The sequence below is a fragment of the Theropithecus gelada genome, chromosome 5 (assembly GCF_003255815.1).
Source record: "Theropithecus gelada isolate Dixy chromosome 5, Tgel_1.0, whole genome shotgun sequence".
In the NCBI taxonomy this organism is placed as follows: Eukaryota; Metazoa; Chordata; class Mammalia; order Primates; family Cercopithecidae; genus Theropithecus; species Theropithecus gelada.
Window position 1 is genome coordinate 148,455,255 of NC_037672.1, and position 25,848 is coordinate 148,481,102.

General features: G+C 37.8%; 1 protein-coding gene across 1 annotated transcript in view; it reads left to right on the forward strand.

Annotated features, from left to right (window-relative positions):
- FAM160A1 (family with sequence similarity 160 member A1) overlaps nt 1-25,848 on the forward strand; it is a 263,667-nt gene that overhangs the window by 79,356 nt on the left and 158,463 nt on the right. The window contains exon 3 of the mRNA XM_025385547.1: nt 2,804-2,928. The gene's annotated coding sequence lies outside the window, so the exon portion shown is untranslated. The remainder of the gene's footprint in view (nt 1-2,803; nt 2,929-25,848) is intronic.

Sequence of the window (25,848 nt, forward strand, 5' to 3'; positions counted from 1 at the left end):
TAATTCTTTCTCACCACCCCAACAAAGTGTTCATTTGGTGGTTTTGCTGTGCTTTTGTGTACTCTCTGCCTATTAGCATATTTCTGAACTTGACATAGTAGAGGTCTAAATTCACTGAATTTATGCCATCTGGAAATGAGCTTTAAATTTTGTTCCTCTGTTGAAATTAGGGATGTGATATAGCTATTACACAGAAGGACTGTGAGCCTGAATTTGATTTTATTATGTGGAGGTAGAGTGTTTTGTTAGAAGGAAAGCATTTGCCTGGGGAGAGATTTGAGTATGACTGAATTGTTAACTGCCAACTTCCCCCCTTTTTAGCAGGAGACATATTTTGTTTTTAAATGAGATGACAACCAAGAGAATTATCAAGAACCGTGAGTTTTAAGAGAGTTCTTTCAATTTACTTGAGTTCCATTTAACCTTGCTTTCAATGTCATTCTGTGCATTACTGTCAAAGGACTTGGCTTCCTTTGAAGTCATGAAGCGTTGCTGCTGGCGGAATCATGATGGTAAAATATAAGAGTGGTTCTTAGTAAAGCCCTTAACTGATACCCAGCAATGCCTTATTACCTAAGTAAAAGCATATGTGTGCGAGTGCCTAAAATTGTAGGGTGTAAGGGGAGGATATATGATAATGGACACTGAGATGGGAGAAGTATTTCTCATGAATTAGGGATGCCCTTTCATAATTCACAAGTTGCAAGATGAAAAAGCCTTGAAATCACCTGAAGAGCATCTGGCAGCAATCTGTAATTCTTAAGAGGAGGTAAAAGAGCCTGTATCTCTCCAGCACGTGATGATAAAACTGTTCATGTGGGGTATGGAAAAAGAAGAATTCTGTTACTTGTAAAACCCCTTGCGATTAAATGGCCTGAGATTTTGTTATGAGGTGATACTAGTAGTTCCCAGGTGGTTAATAAATGATTAATTGATTAGAGCGAAGAAGGCTGATTTGAGGGTATTGAGGAAATTTGAATATGAAGAATTTGTTTTTTGCATGCAGAACGTTATCCTTTACTTTTCATACTCCACTCTTCTCATGCCTGGCCACTGTTACTCCTGTGTCTAGTTTTGAAGATTTAGGTCACATTGTGTCCCCCTACCCCCATTTTTTTCTTTTCACAAAATATTTGTTATAAGAAAAGGTACATTCTAAGCCTTTGACACACATACACACATAGGTTAAACACACATACACAACACCTTTTGTAAAGACTTCTAGGGCCATCTTTTATTATATTGGACTATTGCAGAAAAATTATGTGAATGAGTGGCTTACCCTTTGGGGCTTGAGAAATCATGGCTGTATAGAGATTTCAAAAAGACATATTTGTTGTACAGGACTCTGACTTTAATTGCTCCCCTCAACCCATCTAAAGATAGGAACTATTTTACCTATTATTTGTAAGTATATCAGAAGAGATTGCATCTTATTTTTTTCTTTTGCATAAGTAGTTGTGATCATATGTAATTACAACATTGTACTCTGCTTTTTCTTTCCACTTTGTATTATAAACTACATTTTCCCATTTTATTATAACTCATAACATATTTCTTTTTTATTTAAAAATTACTTTAAAAAATTGACCTAAAATTGTATGTATTATGTACAGCTTGATGTTTTGAAGTATATTTATATATACATATTATGGAATAAAAGGTTTTTAATGGCTGACAGAATTGTGATTAAGTAAATTATGTGGTTGTGGCAAATGTACAGTTTGTGACAAACTGACTTCCTCAGTTATTGGCATTTAAATCGTTTCCATGTTTATTTTTTATTTTTTAAAACCCTAAGAGAGGCTTCTTGCACCTACGCAAGAAAAAATTGGGGGCAAATCCATAGAGTAAAGTGAAGGCAAGTTTATTAGGAAAGTAAAGGAATAAAAGAATGGCTACTCCATAGGCATAGCAGCCTGTTTCTGTGTTTTAAATTTAAGTATAGTATTTATGATTTCCTTAAAAAATGTACTCTCTTGGACATTTTCTCTGGCTTCCACTTATTGTGATGTCGAATAGTGGCTTTGTGGTTTTGTTTAGTATTTATGTTAGCTTCTGGCTAACTGCTAAGGGTTAGACTGTCTAGATGTTCTTATTGCTCTCTTGGACACCTCTAGGTTTTGTTCTGTGTTTCTCCCAGGTAGGATAATTTCCCAGCTTACTTCTCTTCAAGCTCATGTTTTTCTGGTTGTAGGATAGGCATTAAGTGACACATCTGATCTTGCCAGTTAGACCTGATGATAGGAGATGTGTGTCTAAGACCAAAGTAGACTTTGCCCATTGGGTGGCAAAAACCTGAACTTTGAATTGTCAGTATCTAGAGAGGTCAGAATGTCAGTATCTAGAGAGGTCAGAGTTACTCGGAAATATTTGGGAATATTGTACATTTTTTGAAATTGTTTATAAAAAGTTTTTTGTGCTCCTTTCTTTGCTATTTTATATTATGCTATCATTATTATCTTAATATGATGCTGTTGACCCATGGATGTGGATTTACTTTCACACTTTTTTTCACTCCTAAAAGAAGCACATAATTGTTTGACATATCTTATAAGATGGAAGAATCCTTTTCTATTTTCTGTTACCCAGCAGGAGTTTCTCATTTTTGGCTAGCATTCAGATTTCTAAATAAAGATTTGCTTTTTGCTTATTTATTTATTTTTTTATGGTGAAGACAAATGCACACTGGGAGAACCCACTCAGTGTACAACATGTAGTGGTAAACGGGAGCAGAGAAAAAGTAGAGAACTCAGATTGGATTTTGCAGTTTATTAATTGTTATTTTTATTCCTCCTCACAGATTTTTAAAGTCTTCTTCTAGGGGTTTCCAGCAGAGCTAAATGTTAGAGAAATCTTTCCACTCCTCTGAAGAGTGAAGTGAGCAAATACAACCCAGCAGTAGGTTATTGAAGACAGCAGCCCCAGGTAATGTCTTCTTTTCTCATTATTATTGACATGTGTTCAGTAGTGCTCAGTAATATGTTATATATATATATATATTTTTATAAAGCAAGTCTACTTGAACTTACACATCCGAGTGAACATTGTCTTGTTTAAAATGTCTTAGGGAGAGGCTATACTCTATCCTCTATGCAAAGCATTAAAAAAATCTTTTCTTAAGAACTGCATCTTGACCCTCTGGTAGCATTCTTCTAAGCATCTTGTTTTCTCTAGTGGCAGATGTCAACCTTGTAAGGATATACTTAGAAAATAGTCTAAACTCATTTAGAGCTTGGGTGATGATCATACCTGGGGTTCTCTAATTTTGATCAAAACCAAGAAGGAGCAATAACATAAGGAAACCAATTTTCCTTTTTGTAATTTGTAATTTGAAGACTCATACACTGTATTGAAAATAAATTCTAAGAAGTGACTCTGAGTTTCAAGTAATGGTAGTATTGTTAAAATAATTGATCAGGCTTCATAATTTACATAAATCAAATAAATATACGATTTATTTGACTGTATAAATGTTGATATTCTTTCTTATTAAAATCAGTAAGTCAATCTGTTAGTATCGTAGAAGAGTTCCTATGTTAATCAGAAACTTCCTTACTGGATACACCTCTAAGGCTTTATAATTTGCCTCTTATAAATGATCTTCTTGTGAGGGTGGGGGGATGTTTTGCAATATTTCCCAAAGTGTTACTAGAGTACTTGTTTAAAATACACATTAAAAATTTCATATTAGTAGGCCTGAAACTAGTGTGTCAAAATCAGAATCAGAATGGTAGGGGCAGGACTTGGGAATCTGCATATTGCAAGTGAATGTCAACAGAGATTGACATTCTGGTCCAGTAAAATCAGACCTCTACCTAGGATCATTGTATTTTAAAAAATTTTGTGCAAGTTATTGTGTAGACACGGAACAGCTATTTATGATTGTGTGCTTTTCTGGGAAGAGTGTGGGGAAGGGAGGCTTAGGGAAAGATTTGTTAACAGATCCAATATTAGAGCTAGATAAGAGGAATAAGTTATCCTGTTCTATACCATGGTAGAATGACTAGTTAACTATCTAGCTGTAGTTTTGTGTCCTTTAAGAAATCTCTCCCTAACCTTCCCTTCCCCCTACTCTTCCAAGTCTATCATTTTAGAGACAGTTTAAGATAAGGAAAAGAAAAGCTGATAATCATAAATAGCTATTTTATGTCCGTGTAGGAATTCTCATGAAGTTCTGTTTCTAATTAAGATATTTCAGGAACAAAGTGGTATTGCATAAATTTGGAGCTCATTTTAGACTAAGATTTAATAATTGTTAATAGGCATTGAGCCTATGTTTAAGTTTTATGTTAGTCATTCATTGGGTAATTGGTCATTCATTGGGTAGTCATTCATTGGGATTTGACTCTGACGAACTCTGAGTTTTGGTCTTAAGGTCGGAATGTATGTATGTATCCCCTGTTACAGGGCTTTTTCCCAGTTAACTCCAACCAATGAGAGATCCTCTGATATTTAAGGGAGCTTTAATTTCAAGGTCCTAAGCAGAATCAACATTCTTATGATAAAAAATTAGCCACTCATGAATCCTGGGAATAATTTACAACCATTCACCTGTCTGTACAGCAGAAGTTGTTTGGAACATGTTCTTGCCTCTTCTAGAAAGCAGCATGAGTGATAGAATGATATTTATACTGGTTTGGAAAAGGCCAGAAACCAAATATTGTTGCCTTAGATGTGAGGTTATTTTGAGTTGTGCAGGAGACTTTGGGAGTGGGATGTGAAGAGTACAAAAGCAAATATATGTAAACGGGAAGACCTGGCAAGGATATTAAGAAGGTAGAGGGAGTAGCTTAGGTGGTTGTAGGACTGACTTGGATAATGAAAGGATCTAACAGTTGGGTGTATTGATTTCTTCCGAGGAAATGATGCTGGATACTAAAGGTAGCATAACAAGAACCACCCAAGTGGAAGATGTGTTTGAAGATGGACTCTGGAAGCTTGAAGACAGTATGATGCAAAATGTGTATGATAGTCCTGAGGAGAGGCTGTCAGTAGATTCATCTGATATGAAATTTGGATGTGTTCTCAGAACAGTGAGACAAATAGCAGGTGGATAGAGGGAATTACAGATATTCTGAGCTGTTGAGAGAATTGTATATTTGAATATGCTATTTCAGGGTTAAAAGTCGTCTACATGAGAAAAGAATAGCAGTTATGGCAGCATTAGAAGGCTGTCCTTTCTAATTTAATGCCGAGAATGTCTGAGTCATGCAGAATTGGGATGGTGAGTGAGGAATGTTTCTCTGTGGCTTCCCTGGCTTTGTGTGAGGAGCCAGTGGGAAACCATTTTCAAAAGTGGCTTTGAATAAAAATCTAGCCCCAAAACTGTTTTAGTAAACAACACAAAAAGATACTCCAAAAGTGACTTGTTTGGGTCAAATAATCAAACCACCTGCATAATGCTGTAAATCTGAAATTTGTTCATTTTGCACATATCTTTTCATAATTTTATCAATTTTTAGATTATAATCTATCTCTGCCTTCTTTTGTAAATTTAGTCTTTTTAATTAATTCATCCATTTTGGTCTCTTCACATATTCTATGACCCTTATAATTTCTTTCTAGCATAGTTTGGATCTTTTCCAGCTTTTTTTTTTTTTTTTTCTGTTCTAATTGACCAGAATGGCTTAAAATAAATATGTATAATTTATGTTTGGACATGTTTTCCGTTTCATTTTTAACATCCTTTCTGAAATACCCTTGTCTTGGTCTTTAAGTATGTGGTGCCACACTGAACTGATGTACTCAGAGAAAAGTCTAACAACTCTAGTCTAGACTAGAGGTTCTCAAAGTGTGGTCCCCAGATGAACAGTGCAAACTTCACCTGGGAACTTGTTGGAAATGTAAATTCTTGGACTGAATCAGAAGCTCAGAGGGTGGAGCTCAGAGTTTTGTTTTTTGGTTTTGGTTTTTGTTTCTTTGAAACAGTGCCTCACTCTGGTTGCCCAGACTAGAGTGCAGTGGCACGTTCTTGGCTCACTGAAGCTTTGGCTGCCCGGGCTCAATCGATCCTCCCACCTCAGCTTCCTGAGTAGCTGGGATGACAGGCACCTGCCACCATGCCTGGCTAATTTTTGCATTTTTTGTAGAGATGGGTTTCACCATGTTGCCCCACCTTCTTGAACTCCGGAGTTCAAGCAATCTGCCTGCCTTAGCCTCCCAAAATGTTGGGATTACAGGCGTGGGCCACTGTGCCTGGCTGAAATTTGTATTTAACAAGCCCTCTAGGTCAGCAGTCTCCAACCTTTTGGCACCAGGGACTGGTTTTGTGAAAGACAATTTTTCCATGGATGATGGGGAGGGGTGGCTTGAGAATGAAACTGTTCCACCTCAGATCATCAGGCGTTAGTTAGATTCTCATAAGGAACGTGCAACCTAGATCCCTCACATGTTCATTTCACGATAAGGTTTGCGCTCCTATGAGAATCTAATGCCACTGCTAATCTAACAGGAGGTGGAGCTCAGGAAGTAATGCTCAGCCACTGCTAACCTCCTGCTTGGAGGCTTGGTTCTTAACAGGCCACAGACTGGTACCAGTCTGAGTCTCGGAGGTTGGGGACCCCTGCTCTAGGTGATTCTGATATGTGTTATTGTGCAAACCATTTATTTTTTCTTGTCGTTGGTCTCCTGAGCAGATACATTAGGAGTTCTCAAACTGTGCGCACACGAATCATCTGGTAACCTTGTTTTAGACATTTCAAGAAGCAGAGAATTTTTCCTGACTGCATACCAAGAGATTTTGATTCAGTAGGTCTTGGATAACTCAGTTTATGTGCATTTTAACAAACTCTCCAAAGTAGTTCTCGTATCTATGATCTGGATTAAATGGATGTCTGTCACTTTCTTTAAGCCCCAAATTGATGTGATTTAAAATGGCTCTTTGGGTTTAGTTACTGAAAACTTGGGGCCAGAAATTTATTTGCAAAATGCATTCTGGATTATTTTTGGCTGAAGCCAGATTATGTTCTGATTTCTTTCCTTGAAAAATATTTTCTTGCCGGTTGCGGTGGCTCACGTCTGTAATCCCAGCACTTTGGGAGACCGAGGCAGGTGGATCACTTTAGGTCAGGAGTTTGAGACCAGCCTGACCAACATGGTGAAACCCCATCTTTACTAAAAACACAAATATTAGCCGGGCGTGGTGTCGGGCACCTGTAATTTACACCAAGCTACTCGGGAGGCTGAGGCAGGAGAATCACTTGAACCTGGGAGGTGGAGGTTGCAGTGAGCCGAGACCATGCCACTGCACTCCAGCCTAGGCAACAAGAACGAAACTCCATTTAAAAAAAAAAAAAAGAAAGAAAAATATTTTCTTGCCTACTATATAACAATTTTCTGAGGCTTCTCCTTCTTGATAAGGAAAAGAGGCTTTGGCCCTTATAAACTTGGAGATTTCATTATGCAGTTCTTCTAGGTAATTCTTTCAAATAGTAAACTTTAAAACACTATTCTAGGGAATGCCACTTTTTATTGAGATGTATCTTTTGTTCCTGCCCTTTATTTCTTATCTCTAAGCCTGTTCCCTATGGATGATGGTATATTTTCCTCATCTCAATGTCATTCATATTTTTGTTTTTTTCTTTAGTTTTTATGGTACTTTATTAGAAGAATCGTTTGTGAGTCTTCCTCTTCTTTTCAGTCTTTTTTTCCCCTGCTCATCCCTTGGATTTAGGAAATTTCCAAGCTTTTTCTTCTTTCCACATCTCACTCACATGTTCTTCCCTCAGGGCCTGCTTTTTCATGTTGGCTAGGAACTTGCTCAGACGTCACCTTAGCATCCACCTTATCAAGTAGCATCCGACTCCCACAACTCTCTCCTAAGCTTTAGCCCCGTAGCAGCTGCCTCCTGGATGTCCCACAGTCAGGTCAGGTTACCATGTCTGGGATTGAACTCATTGTTCTTCACACCTGAAATCCGTGCCTTCTTTCATATTCCCTGTATTGGTGAATGGCATCACCATCGACCATCAACCAAATGCAGCTAACATTTATCATGTGTTTCCTGTGTGCCAGACACTATTCTAAGATCTTCCATGTAATTCCTTACAAAATCCTTTGAGATACATTCTGTTGTTTTTCTCATCGTATAGATAAGGAAACCGAACCACATAGAGTTTAAGAAATTATCTCAAGGTCACAAAAGTATTAATTAGTGGAGATGGAATTCAAACCAGGCTGTCTGTTTCTAGAGCATGTAGTCCTAATTACTGTGCTTTGCTGCCTTTCTTTTTCAGTAGCTCAAGCCAGAAATCTAGGATTATCCTTTACTTCATTCTCTTCCCTCTGCATATCTGCTTGGGACTCTTGAGTTCACCTACTAAATCTCTCTTAAAACCACACTTCCACTTCTCCACATTCCATTGTAAGGGTTCTGGTCCAGGCCTTCATCATCTCTCTTCTCAACCACTATAATTGGTGTTTTCTTTCCATTCATTTCTTTATATTATGGCCAGTGTATTCTGATCATGACACTCCTCTGCATTCACCAGTGTAGCTCCTCCACAATCAGTCATTCATTGTGGACAATGCTTCTCTTTTATCCATATGTACAGGTTTGTTATATGGGTATATTGTGTGATGCTAAGGTTTGGAGTATAAATGGTCCTGTCACCTAGGTAGTGAGCATAGTACCCAATAGGTAATTTTTCAGCTCTTTCCCCCCTCCCTCTCTCTCCACTCTAATAGTCTCCAGTGTCTGTTGTTCCCATCTTTTTGTCCCTGTGTACACAATATTTAGCTCCCACTTATAAATGAGAACATGTGGTATTTGGTTTTCTGTTCCTGCATTAATTCTCTTAGGATAATGACCTCCAGCTGCATCCATGTTGTTGCAAAGGATGTGATTTCATTCTTTCCTAGTGGCTGCATAATATTCCATCGTGTACATGTACTACATTTTCTTTATCCAGTCTACTGTTGATGAGCACCTAGAGTGACTCTATGTCTTTACTATTGTGAATAGTGCTGTGATTAGCATGTGAGTGCATGTGTCTTTTTGGCAGAACAACTTATTCCTTTGGGTATATACCCAGTAATGGGATTGCAAATGCTGCCATAGTATTCCATTATTTTCCTTTCATCTGACTCATCAAACTGTTTTAGTTGTTTGTTCAGTTACCTCTTTTAGACCATGAGCTGCATCTTATTTATTTCTATGTGTCTATCACCCAACATAAGTATTGAATATTGATTATATGAAAGAACAATGAATATTTAAATGAGCCAACTGACTTCTACCAATTCTACATGCTTCCTACCTTTGTAAAATAACTCTAGCTGGTGGAGAGAGAGTGGGAAAATGCCAGATAGGAGACAGGATTAACAGGCAGCTCCCACTGAGACACACAGAACAGCATATGGAGACTCACATTGTGAACTTTTGCTCCAAGAACCACCACAGGAACACATCAGGAAAACTGAAAGAATTCACAGACCCTTTGAAAGAAGCAGCTTACCGCTGCAAACGCTACGTGAGTTCCCACCATGTGAGAGGAGGAAAAGTCTGCCTCTGCACCCACATCCCACTGGGAACCTGAAAATCCTGAAAATCCAGGTCATAGGAGATTTAACCGTACCTAGAGCTGAGACGGATTTAGGGAGCTGAGTGAAATATAAAAGTAGAAGAAGTAGTGGGAAGAGCCTTGTAGGCACTCCAGGTCCTCAGCTAGAGTCCAGGGAAGCCATTCCTGGCCTTATCTCACAGGTGTCTTTGGGGAAGGGAAGGCAGCCAGCGGAATTGGGGAGGGGCCACAGAGTAAAGGAAACTCCTAGCTGAACTTTGTAATAATTTTGACTAAGCACGAATTTTCCTGATTAGAATCTAGGGTTGGGGAGTGAACAGGAAGTGCAGATACAAGTGCGGAAGCTGTAGCCAAAGGTGCAGGCAGGTGGGGAGGGGCAAGGCCTGAGAGCCCTGCTTGCTTTCTCAGCAGGGAGGCTTGTAGCCTGGGGCAAGATCTCAGCCCTGCTTGCCAGCTGCTGGATATAAACTCAGTGCTGTTATCCAGGCATGGCAGGAGCGAGACTGGCCTTGCTGGGAGCTGGATGATACCTGTCATTGCTGACTTTCCCTGCCTCCCTGATGACCTGTATGGTGCAGCAGAGGCAGGCATAATCTCCCTGGGAACATAGCTCTATTGGCCTGAGAACTACCCTCCATCCCCCTCAGTGGCTGCAGCAAATCCTACCCAAGGAGAGTCTGAGTTCAGACCCACCTAACCCTGTCTCCACCTGATGTTTTTCCTCTACCCATCCTAGTAGCCAAAGACAAAAGACATAAACTCTTGGGAGTTCTATGGCCCTGCCCATCGCCTGAGAAAGCAGAGCACTTATCCTTGCCTATGTAGGGCAAGGTTATATCCCCCTTCTACTACTGTAGCAAGTGCTCTCTTGAAAGCACCACCTCCTGGCAGGAGACCAACCACCTCAAGTTATTATAGCAACTCATAACAGAACCCTGCTCGAAAGAAGGAGAAAACAACAGCTAATTCCACCACCTGCAATACCCTGGCTAACCAGAGGTCCTGAGTCTGTCTATGTGACAGCTTCACAGCTAGCATAACCAACATTTGAGAAAAACAGTGCACTAAACAAAACTAAAACCAAGGACTCCCACAGAGTCCACTTTACTCCCCTCCCACTTCTACCAGAGCAGGTGCTGGTGTCCATGCCTAGGATACCTGAAGACGGATCACGTCACAGGACTCTTTGCAGACATTCCCCAGTACCAGCCAGAGCCTATTAGGCCTACTGGGTGGCTATACCCAGAAAGGCAATAACAATCACTGCAATCTGTCTCTTAGGAAGCCCCAAATCTAGGGGAAGGGGGAGAGCACCATGTCAAGGGACCACCCTGTGGGACCAAAAAAAATCTGAACAGCAGCTCTTGAGTTCCAGATCTTTCCACTGAAGCAGTCTCCCAAAATAATAAGGAACCAGAAAAGGAATTCTGGTAATATGACAGAATGTGATCCCCAAAAGATCACAAGCTACCCAGCAATGAATCCAAACCAAGAAAAAATCTCTGAATTGCTAGATAAAGAATTCAGAAGGTTGATTATTAAGCTACTCAAGGAGGCACCAGAGAAAGGTGAAAACCAACTTAAAGAAATTAAAAAAACAATGCAGGATATGGATGAAAAAGTCTCCAGAGAAATAGATATTGTAAACAAAAGATAATCACAACTTCTGGAAATGAAAGACACACTTAGAGAAATGCAAAATACACTGGAAAGTTTCAACAATAGAATTGAACAAGTAGAAAGAACTTCAGAACTTGAAGACAAGGCTTTGAATTAACCATCTGACAAAGACTAAGAAAAAAAGAATTAAAAAAATGAACGAAGCCTCCAAGAAATTTGAGATTATGTTAAACGACCAAACATAATAATTGGTATTCCTAAGGAAGAAGAAAAATCTAAAACTTTGGAAAACTTATTTGAGGGAATAATCAAGGAAAACTTCCCTAGTCTTGCTAGAGATCTAGACATCCAAATATAAGAAGCTCAAAGAACATCTGGGAAATTCATTGCAAAAAGATCATGACCTAGGCACATAGTCATCAGGTTATCTAAAGTCAAGACAAAGGAAAGAATCTTAAGAGCTGTGACGCAAAAACATCAGGTGACCTATAAAGGAAAACCTATCAGATTAATGGCAGATTTCTCAGCAGAAACCCTACAAGCCAGAAGGGATTGGGGTCCTGTGTTTAGTTTCCTTAAACAGAATAATCATCATCCAAGAATTTTGTATCCAATGAAACTAAGCTTCATAAATGAAGGATAAACTCTTTTTCAGAGAAATGCTGAGAGAACTTGCCACTACCAAGCCAGTACTACAAGAAATGCTAAGAGAAGTTCTAAATCTTGACGCAAAACCTCAACATACACCAAAATAGAACCTCCTTAAAGCATAAATCTTACAGGGCCTATAAAACAATAACAAAATGAAAAAAACACAAGGTATTGAGGCAACAACTAGCATGATGAATAGAGCAGTACCTCATATCTCAATACTAGCATTGAATGTAAATGGCCTAAATGCTCCACTTAAAAGATACAGAATGGCAGAATGGATAAAAATCCACCAACCAAGTATCTGCTGTCTTCAAGAGACTCACCTAACACATAGGACTCACATAAACTTAAGGTAAAGAGGTAGAAAAAGATATTCCATGCAAATGGAAACATAGAAATCAAAAGCAAGCAGGAGTAGCTATTCTTATATCAGCCAAAACAGACTTTAAAGCAACAACAGTTAAAAAGGACAAAGAGGAACATTATATTATGATAGAAGAATTAGTCCAGCAGGAAAATATCACAATTCTAAATATATATGCACCTAACACTGAAGCTCCTAAATGTACAATTACTACTAGACCTAAGAAATGAGATAGATGGCAACACAATAATAGTGAGGGACTTCAGTACTCCACTGATAGCACTAGACAGGTCGTCAAGACAGAAAGTCAACGGAAAACCAGTGGTCTTAAACTATACCCTAGAACGAATGGACTTAACAGATATTTACAGAACATTCCACCCAACAACTGCAGAATATACATTCTTTTCATCAACCCATGGAACATTCTCCAAGATAGACTATAAGATAGGCCACAAAATAAGTCTCAATAAATTTAAGAAAATTGAGCTGGGCATGGTTGCATTATCCCAGCCACTTTGAAATTAGATTCCTATAATCCCAGCACTTTGGGAGGCCAAGGCGGGTAGATCACCTGAGGTCAGGAGTTCAATAACAGCCCGATCAATATGGTGAAACCCCATCTGTACTAAAAATACAAAAATTAGCTGGGTGTTGTGGTGTGTGCCTGTAGTCCCAGCTACTTGGGAGGTTGAGACAGGAGAATTGCTTGAACCTGGGTGGCAGAGGTTGCAGTGAGTTGAGATCATGCCATTGCACTCCAGTCTGGGTGACAGAGCAAGATTCCATCTCAAAAAAAAAAAAAAAAAAAAGAAAATTTAAATTATATCAAGTACCTCTCTCTCAGACCACAGTGGAATAAAATTGGAAATTAATTCCAACAGGACCCCTCAACATGGAAATGAAATAATCTGCTCCTGAATGATCTTTGGGTCAACAATGAAATCAACATAGACATTAACAAATTCTTTGAACTGAATGATAATATAGTGATAACTGATCAAAACCTCTGGGATACAGCAAAAGCGATGCTAAGAGGAAAGTTCATAGCAACTAAATGTCTACATCAAAAAGTGTGAAAGAGCACAAATAAGCAATCTAAGGTCACTTCAAGGAACTGGAGAAACAAGAACAAACCAAACCCAAACCCAGCAGAAGAAATGAAATAAAGATTGGAGTAGAACTAAATGAAGCTGAAACAAACATGAAAAGGCAAAAGATAAATGAAACAAAACTTGGTTCTTTAAAAAGATAAACAAAATTGATAGTTAGTTTAACCAAGAAAAAGAAGAGAGAAGATCCAAATAAGCTTAATCTGAAATGAAATGGGAGATATTACAACTGATACTACAGATATACAAGAGATTATTCAAGGCTACTATGAACACCCTTATGGCTACAGACTAGAAAACCTAGGGGAAATGGATAAATTCCTGGATATATACAACCTCCTATGTTAAACCAGGAAGAAATAGAAACTCTGAACAGACCAATAACAATTAGTGAGATTGAAACAGTAATTAAAAAATTGCCAACAAAAAAAAGTCCAGGAACAGATGGATTTACAGCTGAATTCTATTAGACATTCAAAGAAGAATTGCTACCAATCCTACTGAAATGATTCCAACAGAGAAAGAGGGAATCCTCCCTAAATCATTCTGGGAAGCCAGTATTCTCTAATACCAAAACCAGGAAAGGACATAAAAAAAAAAAAAAAAGAAAACTACAGACCAATATTCCTGATTAACATAGATGCAAAAATCCTTAACAAAATACTAGCTAACTGAATCCAATAGCATATCAAAAAGATAAATGCACCGTGATCAAGTGGATTTCATACCAGGGATGCAGGATTGGTTTAACATATGCAAATCAATAAATGATCTTTGGGTCAACAAGGAAATCAACATAGACATTAACAAAGGTCTGTAGTTTTCTTTTTTATATACCACATAAACAATTGAAAACAAAAATTGTATGATCATCTCAATAGATGCAGAAAATGCATTTGACAAAATTCAGCATCGCTTTATGATTAAAACCCTTAGCAAAATCAACATTGAAGGGACATACCTTAAGGTAATAAAAGCCATCTATAGCAAACCCACAGTCAACATTATACTGAATGGGGAAAAGTTGAAAGCATTCCCCCTGAGAACCGAAACAAGAAAAGGAAGCCCACTTTCATCACTTCTATTCAACATAGTACTGGAAGTCTTAACCAGAGCAATCAGACAAGACAAAGAAATAAAGGGCATCCAAATTGGTAAAGAGGAAGTCAAATTGTCACTGTTTACTGATGACAGAATCGAATACTTAGAAAACCCTAAAAACTCATCCAAAAAGCTCCTTATAGAGTCCGGATATTAGATCTTTGTTCGAAGCATAGTTTGCGAAAATATTTTCTTCCGTTCTGTAGCTTGTCTATTTACTCTGTTGATAGTTTCTTTTGATGTGCAGTTTGCAATCGCTTTTGGTGCCTTTGTCATGAAATCTTTGCCAGGGCCTACATCCAGAATGGTATTTCCTGGGTTATCTTCCAGGGTTTTTATAGTTTTAGGTTTTACATTTAGGTCTTTAATTCACCTTGAGATGATTTTTGTATATGGTGTAAAGAAGAAGTCCAGCTTCAATCTTCTGCATATGGCTAGCCAGTTATGCCAGCACCATTTACTGAATAGGGAGTCCTTTCCTCATTGCTTGTTTTTGTCAACTTTGTTGAAGATCAGATGGTTGTGGATGTATGACTTTATTTCTAGGCTCTCTATTCTGTTCCATTGGTCTATGGTCTGTTTTTATACTAGTACCTTGTTGTTTTGGTTATTATAGCCTTGTAGTATAAAGTCTGGTAACATGATGCTCCAACTTTGTTCTTTTTGCTTAGAATTTCCTTGGCCATTTGGGCTTTTTTGGGGTTCATATGAATTTTGAAATACTATTTTCTAATGTTGTGAAGAATGTCATTGGTAGTTTGACAGAAATAGCATTGAATCTGTAAATTGCTTTGGACAGTATGACCATTTTAACAATATTTGTTCTTCCTCTCCATGAGCATGGAATGTTTTTCCATTTGTTTGTGTCATCTCTGATTTCTCTGAGAAATTTACAATGATGATTTTGGACTTCTCATTGTAGAGATCTTTCACCTCCCTGGTTAGTTGTATTCCTAGGTATTTTTCTTTTTGTGGCTATTGTGCATGGCATTGTATTCTTGCTTTGGCTTTCAGCTTGGATGTTGTTGGTGTGTGGAAATGGTACTGTTTTTTTGTACATTAATTTTGTATCCTGGAACTTTGCTGAAGTTGTTTATCAGATTTAGGAGCTTTTGGGCAGAGACTATGGGATTCCTTAGGTATAGAATCATATTGTGTGCAAACAGAGATAGTTTGACTTCCTCTCTCCTTGGATTATGCTCCTGATTTTATAAAATTGATCAAATTATTAGAAAGTATAGAAAAAAGACTGGAAAGAGACTAAGTGCGGTGGCTCATGCCTGTAATCCCAGAACTTTGGAAGGCGAAGGCGGGCAGATCATCTGAGGTTAGGAGTTTGAGACCGGCTTGGCCAACATGGCGAAACCCCATCTGTACTAAAAATAAAAAATTAGCTGGATGTGACAGCATGCACCTGTAGTCCCAGCTGCTCAGGAGGCTGAGGCACAAGAATTGCTTGAACTTGGGAGGCAGAGGTTGCAGTGAGCCAAGATTGCACCACTGCACTCCAGCCTGGGCGACAGAGTGAGACTCTGTTTCAAGAAAAAGAAAAAAAAATAAAGAAAAGACAAAAAACTGGAAAGAAAAATATTAAAGTTTTAAAAATGGTTTGTCTCTCATGTTGGTGGTATGAGTGATTTTTATTATCTTTTTTTTTTGCTATATATTCTTTTTTTTTTGAGATGGAGTTTCTCTCTTGTTACCCATGCTGGAGTGCAGTGGTGTGATCTCGGCTTACTGCAACCTCCACCTCCCGGGTTCCAGTGATTATCCTGCTTCAGCTTGCCAAGTACCAGGGATTACGGGCATGTGCCACCATGCCTGACTAATTTTTGTATTTTCAGTAGAGACAGGGTTTTGCCATGTTGGCCAGGCTGGTGTTGAACTCTTGCCCTCAGGTGATCCGCCTGCGTTGGCCACCCGAAGTGCTGGGATTACAGGCATGAGCCACTGTGCCTGGCCTATATATTCTTTTCTTACAATGATTATATATTGTTTTATGATTTAAAAATAAATTCTGCTAAAAATAAAGAATATATCTACTGTTTTGATGATCAGCTGCTGCTTTGCTATTTAGGGTCTGAGCATCAAAGCTGAAATTTTAATATTGATGTTTTAATCAAGGAAGAATAAGCCCATGGCAGATGTATCCTATAGGATTTGGGATTTACATATTGGACATGTTTTCCTGCATTTGTTTAGAAACATTTCCTCCTTTTTATTCTAGTAATTTAGATCTCACCTAATGGAATCTAGTAAATTAAATAAGCAAAAGATTATATATATTTTATATATATATTTTTCTTTCTTTCTGTGGCATTTGTTGTAGCTGTTAAAAACAAAAGCACCACAAAGCTTAAAAGCTTAAATACTCATATTTGGTAGCTGGATTGTGGTATACCCTTTGTAGTCCTGTGGCTGTTTTTAGCATCACCATTTCCAGGGCAATCCTGATATGAATATATACTTGTTTTTGAAGGGAAAAGCTGAGAAGATTGTAGCACATTGTGCACAAATTCTCTCATGTAGTTGACCCTTAACAAAGATAAAGTGTCCCACTGCCCTATTTCATATTCACAGACCCTATATCAGGAATAGATTAATTTTATTTATTTATTTATTTATTTATTTGAAATAGCATCTCACTCTATCACTCAGGCTAGGGTGCAGTGGCACAATCTCAGCTCACTGCATTCTCCGTTCCCCAGGCTCAAGTGATTGATTTTCCCATCTCAGTCACCCTAGTTGCTGGGACCACAGGAGCATACCACCACATCCAGCTTTTTTTTTTTTTTTGTAATTTTGGTAGAGATGAAGTCTCACCATGTTGTCCAGTCTGGTTTTGAACTCCTGAGCTTAAGCTGTCTGCCCACTTTGGCCTCTCTGGGATTACAGGCATGAACCACTGCACTTGACCGGGAATAGATTAATTATAGAGCTGTATTCCAGAATGCTAGATAAAGAGAGGAAGTATGAAAAACATGTTCAACATAAACCAAAATAGTGTCAGTTAAAAAAGAAACAATAAAAACAAACCCTGAAAGCAACAATATATAGCTGGGAATGTTGGGACCTGGGGATGGGAATGCAAGGTTTAGATTGTGTTTAGCGGGAGAAAGGCAGATTCGTGTAAACATTTTAGAGTGGTTTTCCTTAGTCTGTTTGAGAATGAGCAAGCCTTTAGAATGTAAAAACATACTTTGGAATGCTACAGGATTCTGCCTCTAATTCTGTTATCTCTTAACTGAGAAAATAATATTGATAGAAAGTTACTTAAACTCTAATCATACTTTTAAATAAATCCATATTTCGCTAACTATGACATTATCTATATGCCATCTATATCTATTTGAAGAGTGGGAATTAGTCTAATGTAGATTTCCCCAAACTATGGCTTGTGAACCAAATCTGGCCAGTCACCTGTTTTTTATGGACCACTAGCTAAGAATAGTTTTTACATTTTTAAATAGTTGGGAAGAAAAGACCAAGAATAGGCATATTGAATGTATGTATCTTGCAAAGCTTAAAATATTTACTCTGTGGCCACTGTACTCCAGCCTGGGTGACAGAGTGAGACTCTGTCTCAAAAAAGAAAAAAAAAAGAAATATAGTTGATTCTCTGTCTAGGGGGATTTCATCATCAACCTCCCTTCCTCCTCATTGTTTTTCTGCCTGTTGGTATCTTCATTAAAAGATGAAGCCTTGCAGTCTTCAATTTAAGGTAAAATATAGAAAGGCAAATGTATGAGCTTGTTAAAACAGATTTAAACAGTTATTAAGCAATGAATAGAAGTGATTATATCTGCCCTGGTTCTCATTTACAGGTGTGGTTGAAGAGAACAAGAGAGCACATTGGGTCTAAAAATGTGTATCTGTATTTTGGGCTAGAAATTTGGGAGGTTAGAGATCTTCATTAGTGGGTGAGAGTCAAGAGAAAGCTAAAGACAAAGGAAAAATTTCAAAGCTGTGACTTGATTCACCCTTCTTATATACCTGAGTCCCAGAACTTCTTTTTTTGCCTACTTATTTCCTAAGAATTGGAGCCCTGAAGCCTATTCTGTCTATGTGGCTTTGAAGTTAACTAAAGCTTTCTTCTCTGGGCAAAAAAGTGGATTCTGTGGCCTACCTATTGGTCTTAATTTCTCTTATTTTTATGTGAATCTAGATATGCCCAGTACAAATTCAGCCTGGTTATCTGAACCACTGCACCTGATGATTCCAGTTGTTGTACATCTTGAACTTTTCTTGACCATGTTATTCCTGACCAGGTTCTGAAATATGATTTCGTGAAGTAAGCATAGTTACACACTGGTCACAAAGTCCTTGTGCATGCCAGTTGAACTCATGTCTGCATCCCTGTATTAGTCCATTCTCATGCTGCTAATAAAGGCATACCTGAGGCTGGGTAATTTTTAAAGGAAAGAGGTTTAATTAACTTACAGTTCAGCATGGCTGGGGAGGCCTCAGGAAACTTACAATTGTCATGGAAGGGGAAACAAACACATCCTTTTTCACATGATGGCAGGAAGGAGGAGTGCAAAAGGGGGAAAAGCCTTTTATAAAGCCATCAGATCTCACGAAAACTCACTCACTATCATGAGAACAGCATGAGGGTAACCACCTCCCGTGATGAAATTACCTTTCACCCGGTCCCTCCCATGACGCATGGAGATTATGGGAACTACAATTCAAGATAAGATTTGGGTGGTGACAGAACCAAATCATATGAGTCCCCCTCCATTCTCCACATAGATTCTACTTTTTTCTCATTTTCTTTTGGAAGTCTTTCATTTTAATAATTGGAAGTCATTGGAGCAGACCCTGCTACTGTTTATAGGTCTTTGACTATTGTCAAGTAGAATATTTGTGTATGGATATTATGGCCACTATCAGGCCTTTATTAGAGACTGTTTTGATGACATGTAATTGGCAACACAGAAAATGTTCAGAGGACATGCGGAAATTTTAAACTTTGGGCAGAGAAAGGAAGGAGATTTGTACTTAGCAGAATAGGGGACTTTATGGCCACTCTTTAATTTTCTAGGCCTCAAAAACACCATTTAGGTGTCCTGGCAACTCAATAAAAGAAGGCAACTGTCTCTTAAGTAGCTAGGTAGAATCTACTAATTTATTGTTTGTTATTAAGTTCATAAAGAGAATTATCTTTTTTATTCTTGGATTGTATTGAGGTCAACCATTCTCAAAACAAAAAACAAACAAACAAAAAAGGACTTTGGACAGCCTGCCTGGGTTTGAATCCTGACCCCTGCCCCTTGTCACTTGGGGCAAGTTACTTATCTTCTCCCTGCCTCAGTTTCTTCAGTGATAAAGTAGGGAAAGTAATAGTATACATACCTCATAGGGTTGTTGTGAGGACTATATTTATTTATATGTCAAGTAATTTAAGCAGCGCAGGCCACATTGTAACTGCTATTGAAGCCTAAGGTACTATTAATAGTATTCATTGTGGTCTTAGAGTTAAGGCCCTAATCTAGCCATAGGTATTTTTAGATCATTCCAGGAAATATGTTCAGACATTTCCAGGAAAAAAGCCTAATCCTAATTCTTTGAAATACCTTAAATCAGAAAGATAAATTAAATTGTTGGAGGTGTTAAATTATATATTTTTCAGATAGGTTACTCACCACGGACACACCAGCATATACTTTTATGTTTAAAGTATTTTTAGCTGACAAAAATTGCCGATGCACTGAAAAGTACTGCTGTGTTGGTTAAAATGGCACTCGTTTAAATTCAGGTTTCACTGTACGAATATTGATTTGCTGAAAAGCATAGGAGTGAAGCTCCCTGTGGGATTTAGATTGGGCATAGATAACAAAATACTCTGTTTGAATTTTGGTGATATCAGCAGTAGTAAAGGCAATATAAATACCCACATTTAGGTTATTTTATAAAATAAGCTTGCCATGTATGGAGGGGGCAATTTTCCATCACTTTGTTAGGTAGACATGAGTTCAGAAGATTAGACATTTTAAATAAACATACTTATACTATTTGGATGTATAGAAACAGACATACAGAACTCTCAAATGAAATTTGCTTTCCTAAAATACCAACAGAAATTCCTAAAACTCTATCTTCACATTTATCTTCAAAATGACCTATTTTTTTATGTATGTTTATAATCAAGTGCATCTGTGTTAATATGTTTGTGTTCATATGTAAAAGAAATTAATTGAGGTAGTAAATGAAGTTAGGAAAGAGATTATGGATTTCTTTTTTCTTTTTTAAATAAAAATACAGCTCCGTTCTCTAAAAATGTTTTTCTTTAAACACACCAGAAAATGTGAGCAGCATTCTGCCTGTTGATTTTATTAAAGGATGAAACAGATGCTCCATTGATCCTTGATATGGTTATTTCTGTGGCTAGTTTTCTACATGAGGGGAAACCGTTTGATTAATTACCATTAACTGTGACATATCCTGTGGGTAGTGAAATTTTGTGTGTGTATTTTCTCTTTTTTGAATAAATTAGTAGCTCTGTAAACAGGTTCCAGTAAAGTTGTATGCCAGAACGCTTAGTGGAAAATAAATGCATTTTCTATAAAAGCATAGGATGGCAGTGTTGTCAAGTACTTAGGTGGTACTCAGAGATGTAGTGGCCTGCCACTGTCTGTAGGATCTGAATCTTTGTCTTTTGTGGGGAGCTTGTGTTAGGTCCCGGTAGTGCCTGTACATCATCAAGGTGTTTACTTAGGCTAAGACCTCCACTCTGTTGCCACTAATACTAGTGTGAATATGAAGCCATGCCAAGATTATATTGCTTTGATTTTGGTAATCCCTGCTCTTGGCTGTCTGGTCACTCAGGGCATCATTGTTGCTGTTTATTAGATTAGTGCTTCCTAAATTGGGGTAAGAATATAACTTGATGCGCTTGTGCACACTTTTTTCTTATTTGATTTTTAAAAAATGCGATACGTGGCCAGGCGCAGTGGCTCACGCCTGTAATCTCAGTACTTTAGGAGACTGAGGCAGGTGGATTGCCTGAGGTCAGAAGTTCAACACCAGGAATTAAGCATTGGCTGTTGAGTTATTCTCACAATCTTTGGTTAACTTTGCTTATTTTCAAAATAGATTTGAAGCTGACAATAAAACACAAAAATACAATTGAACTATTATTACAAGGATAAAATTATATGTTAAGATGGAGAAAACAGCTGTATTAGAGGGCTAGTCCTGTCAAGTATTAATAATTCCCCTGGTCGGAAGAAGTTGAATCCCTGAATAGACCAATAACAGGCTCTGAAATTGAGGCAATAATTAATAGCCTACCAACCAAAAAAAGTCCAGGACCAGATGGATTCACAGCTGAATTCTACCAGAGGTACAAGGAGGAGCTGGACCATTCCTTCTGAAACTATTCCAATCAATAGAAAAAGAGGGAATCTTCCCTAACTCATTTTATGAGGCTAACATCATCCTGATACCAAAGCCTGGCAGAGATACAACAAAAAAAGAGAATTTTAGACCAATATATCTGATGAACATCGATGCAAAAATCCTCAATAAAATACTGGCAAACCGGATCCAGCAGCACATCAAAAAGCTTATCCACCATGATCAAGTGGGCTTCATCCCTGGGATGCAAGGCTGGTTCAACATATGCAAATCAATAAACGTAATCCAGCATATAAACAGAAGCAAAGACAAAAACCACATGATTATCTCAATAGGTGCAGAAAAGGCCTTTGACAAAATTCAACAGCCCTTCATGCTAAAAACTCTCAATAAATTCGGTATTGATGGAACGTATCTCAAAATCATAAGAGCCATTTATGACAAACCCACAGCCAGTATCATACTGAATGGGCAAAAACTGGAAAAATTCCCTTTGAAAACTGGCACAAGACAGGGATGCCCTCTCTCACCACTCCTATTCAACATAGTGTTGGAAGTTCTGGCTAGGGTAATCAGGCAAGAGAAAGAAATAAAGGGTATTCAGTTAGGAAAAGAAGAAGTCAAATTGTCCCTGTTTGCAGATGACATGATTGTATATTTAGAAAACCCCATCGTCTCAGCCCAAAATCTCCTTAAGCTGATAAGCAACTTCAGCAAAGTCTCAGGATACAAAATTAATGTGCAAAAATTACAAGCATTCTTATACACCAGTAACAGACAGAGAGCCAAATCATGAATGAACTTCCATTCACAATTGCTTCAAAGAGAATAAAATACCTAGGAATCCAACTTACAAGGGATGTAAAGGACCTCTTCAAGGAGAACTACAAACCGCTGCTCAGTGAAATAAAAGAGGACATAAACAAATGGAAGAACATACCATGCTCATGGATAGGAAGAATCAATATCATTAAAATGGCCATACTGCCCAAGGTAATTTATAGATTCAATGCCATCCCCATCAAGCTACCAATGACTTTCTTCACAGAATTGGAAAATACTGCTTTAAAGTTCATATGGAACCACAAAAGAGCCTGCATCTCCAAGACAATCCTAAGTCAAAAGAACAAAGCTGGAGGCATCACGCTACCTGATTTCAAACTATACCACAAGGCTACAGTAACCAAAACAGCATGGTACTGGTACCAAAACAGAGATATAGACCAATGGAACAGAACAGAGTCCTCAGAAATAATACCACACATCTACAGCCATCTGATCTTTGATAAACCTGACAAAAACAAGAAATGGGGAAAGGATTCCCTATTTAATAAATGGTGCTGGGAAAATTGGCTAGCCATAAATAGAAAGCTGAAACTGGATCCTTTCCTTACTCCTTATACAAAAATTAATTCAAGATGTATTAAAGACTGAAATGTTAGACCTAATACCATAAAAACCCTAGAAGAAAACCTAGGTAATACCATTCAGGACATAGGCATGGGCAAGGACTTCATGTCTAAAACACCAAAAGCAATGGCAACAAAAGCCAAAATTGACAAATGGGATCTAATTAAACTAAAGAGTTTCTGCACAGCAAAAGAAACTACCATCAGAGTGAACAGGCAACCTACAGAATGGGAGAAGATTTTTGCAATCTACTCATCAGACAAAGGGCTAATATCCAGAACCTACAAAGAACTTAAAGAAATTTACAAGGAAAAAAACAAACAACCCCATCAAAAAGTGGGCAAAGGATATGAACAGACATTTCTCAAAAGAGGACATTCATACAGCCAACAGACACATGAAAAAATGCTCTTCATCACTGGCCATCAGAGAAATGCAAATCAACACCACAATGAGATACCATCTTACACGAGTTAGAATGGCAATCATTAAAAAGTCAGGAAACAATAGGTGCTGGAGAGGATGTGGAGAAATAGGAACACTTTTACACCGTTGGGATTGTAAACTAGTTCAACCATTATGGAAAACAGTGTGGCGATTCCTCAAGGATCTAAAACTAGAAGTACCATATGACCCAGCCATCTCATTACTGGGTATATACCCAAAGGATTATAAATCATGCTGCTATAAAGACACATGCACACATATGTTTATTGCAGCGCTATTCACATTAGCAAAGACTTGGAATCAACCCAAATGTCCATCAGTGACAGACTGGATTAAGAAAATGTGGCACATATACACCATGGAATACTATGCAGCCATAAAAAAGGATGAGTTTGTGTCCTTTGTAGGGACATAGATGCAGCTGGAAACCATCATTCTCAGCAAACTATCGCAAGAACAGAAAACCAAACACTGCGTGTTCTCACTCATAGGTGGGAACTGAACAATGAGATCACTTGGACTCAGGAAGGGGAACATCACACACCGGGGCCTATCACGGGGAGGGGGGAGGGGGGAGGGGGGAGGGATTGCATTGGGAGTTATATCTGATGTAAATGACAAGTTGATGGGTGCTGACGAGTTGATGGGTGCAGCACACCAACATGGCAGAAGTATACATATGTAACAAACCTGCATGTTATGCACATGTACCCTAGAACTTAAAGTATAATAAAAAAAAAAAAAAAGAAAAAAAATAATTACCCTGGTCTAAGAAAGGAACTGGATAGTATATCATTTTAGATTAAGATTTCTGATAAGTGCCATAATTTAATATCGTTGATTGAAAGCAAGCTGCTACTATATAAGGAAAGTTAAAGAATTTATGTTAAGTATTATTACCCTAATGGTGGATTATCTCACCATTGCACAGAGGTGGGCTGCAGTTACATCTATAGGCAGGTTGCTTACTCCCATATAGATTGGTAATATGACATTCACTTTTAGTTTCCTGCTATTTATATTCCATCTTATCCTCCCTCAAAATTGAGGTAGTGAAGAGAAAGGTAAGATAAGAAAGATAAAACTGTCAAGGTGAAAATAAGGGAATATAATAAGCTAAAACCCATGGAAATGCTTTAACAAGGTCTGCCCTGTTTCTGGCTATAGATCATAAATTTGTATCTAAGCTTTGTAGGAACAGCTGGATCAAATAAAGGGAAACACAAATTGAAACCTCACATCGATGTAACAGCAGGTATCCTGAGGGGGCTAAGCCTCATTGAGGTTGAAGTTAGATTCTGAGTTTATATATAATAATTTGTTTATCCATTCATCTGTTGATGGACATTTGGATCAACAACTTTTTGGTTGTGAATCATGCTGTTATGAACGTTCACAAACAAGTATTTGCTAGAGTACCTGTCCAGTTCTTTCAGATATATAGCTAGGACTGGAATTGCTAGGTTATGTGGTAATTCTGTATTTAGCTTTTTGAGGAACCACCAAACTTTTTCACAATGACTACACTATTTTAATATTTAATACATTATTTAATAGAAACACCAATGTACAAGCGTTTCTATTTCTCCATATCCTCACTAACACTTGTTATTTTCTGTTTTCTTAAATTTAAAATTTTAATTTTTAAATTATGGCGTATAAAGTGGGTATAAAGTGTTAACGGTTTTCATTTGTATTTCTTTGATAATCAAAAATTTTGAACATTTTTTCATGTTTTTTTACATTGGTCATTTGTATATCTACTGTGGGGAAATGTCTATTCAAGGTCCTTTGCTTATTTTTGAATTGAATTATTGGTCATTTTGTTGGTAAGTTGTAAGAGTTTTTTTTTTTTTTTTTTTTAAATATATTCTGGGTACTAAACCTTTATTAGAAAACCTGGTTCTCAACAAAAACTACAAAGCCTACAAAGAAACACAAAAGTATGGCCATTCATAGGAAAAACAGAAATGGACAGAAACCATCTATGAGAAAGTCCAAATATTAGACTTATTAGACAAAGACTTTAAATTGTGTATGCTGAGAGAGCTGAAAGAAACCATGGATAAAGAACTAAAGGGGCCAGGCACAATGGCTCATGCCTGTAATCCCAGCATTTTGGTAGGTCAATGTGGGAGGATCACTTGAGCCCAGGAATTTGAGACCAGTCTGCGCAACATAGGGAGAATTTGTCTTTACAAAAAAAAAAAAAATTAGCTAGGTAGTCTTAACTACTGGGGAGGCTGAGGTGGGAGGA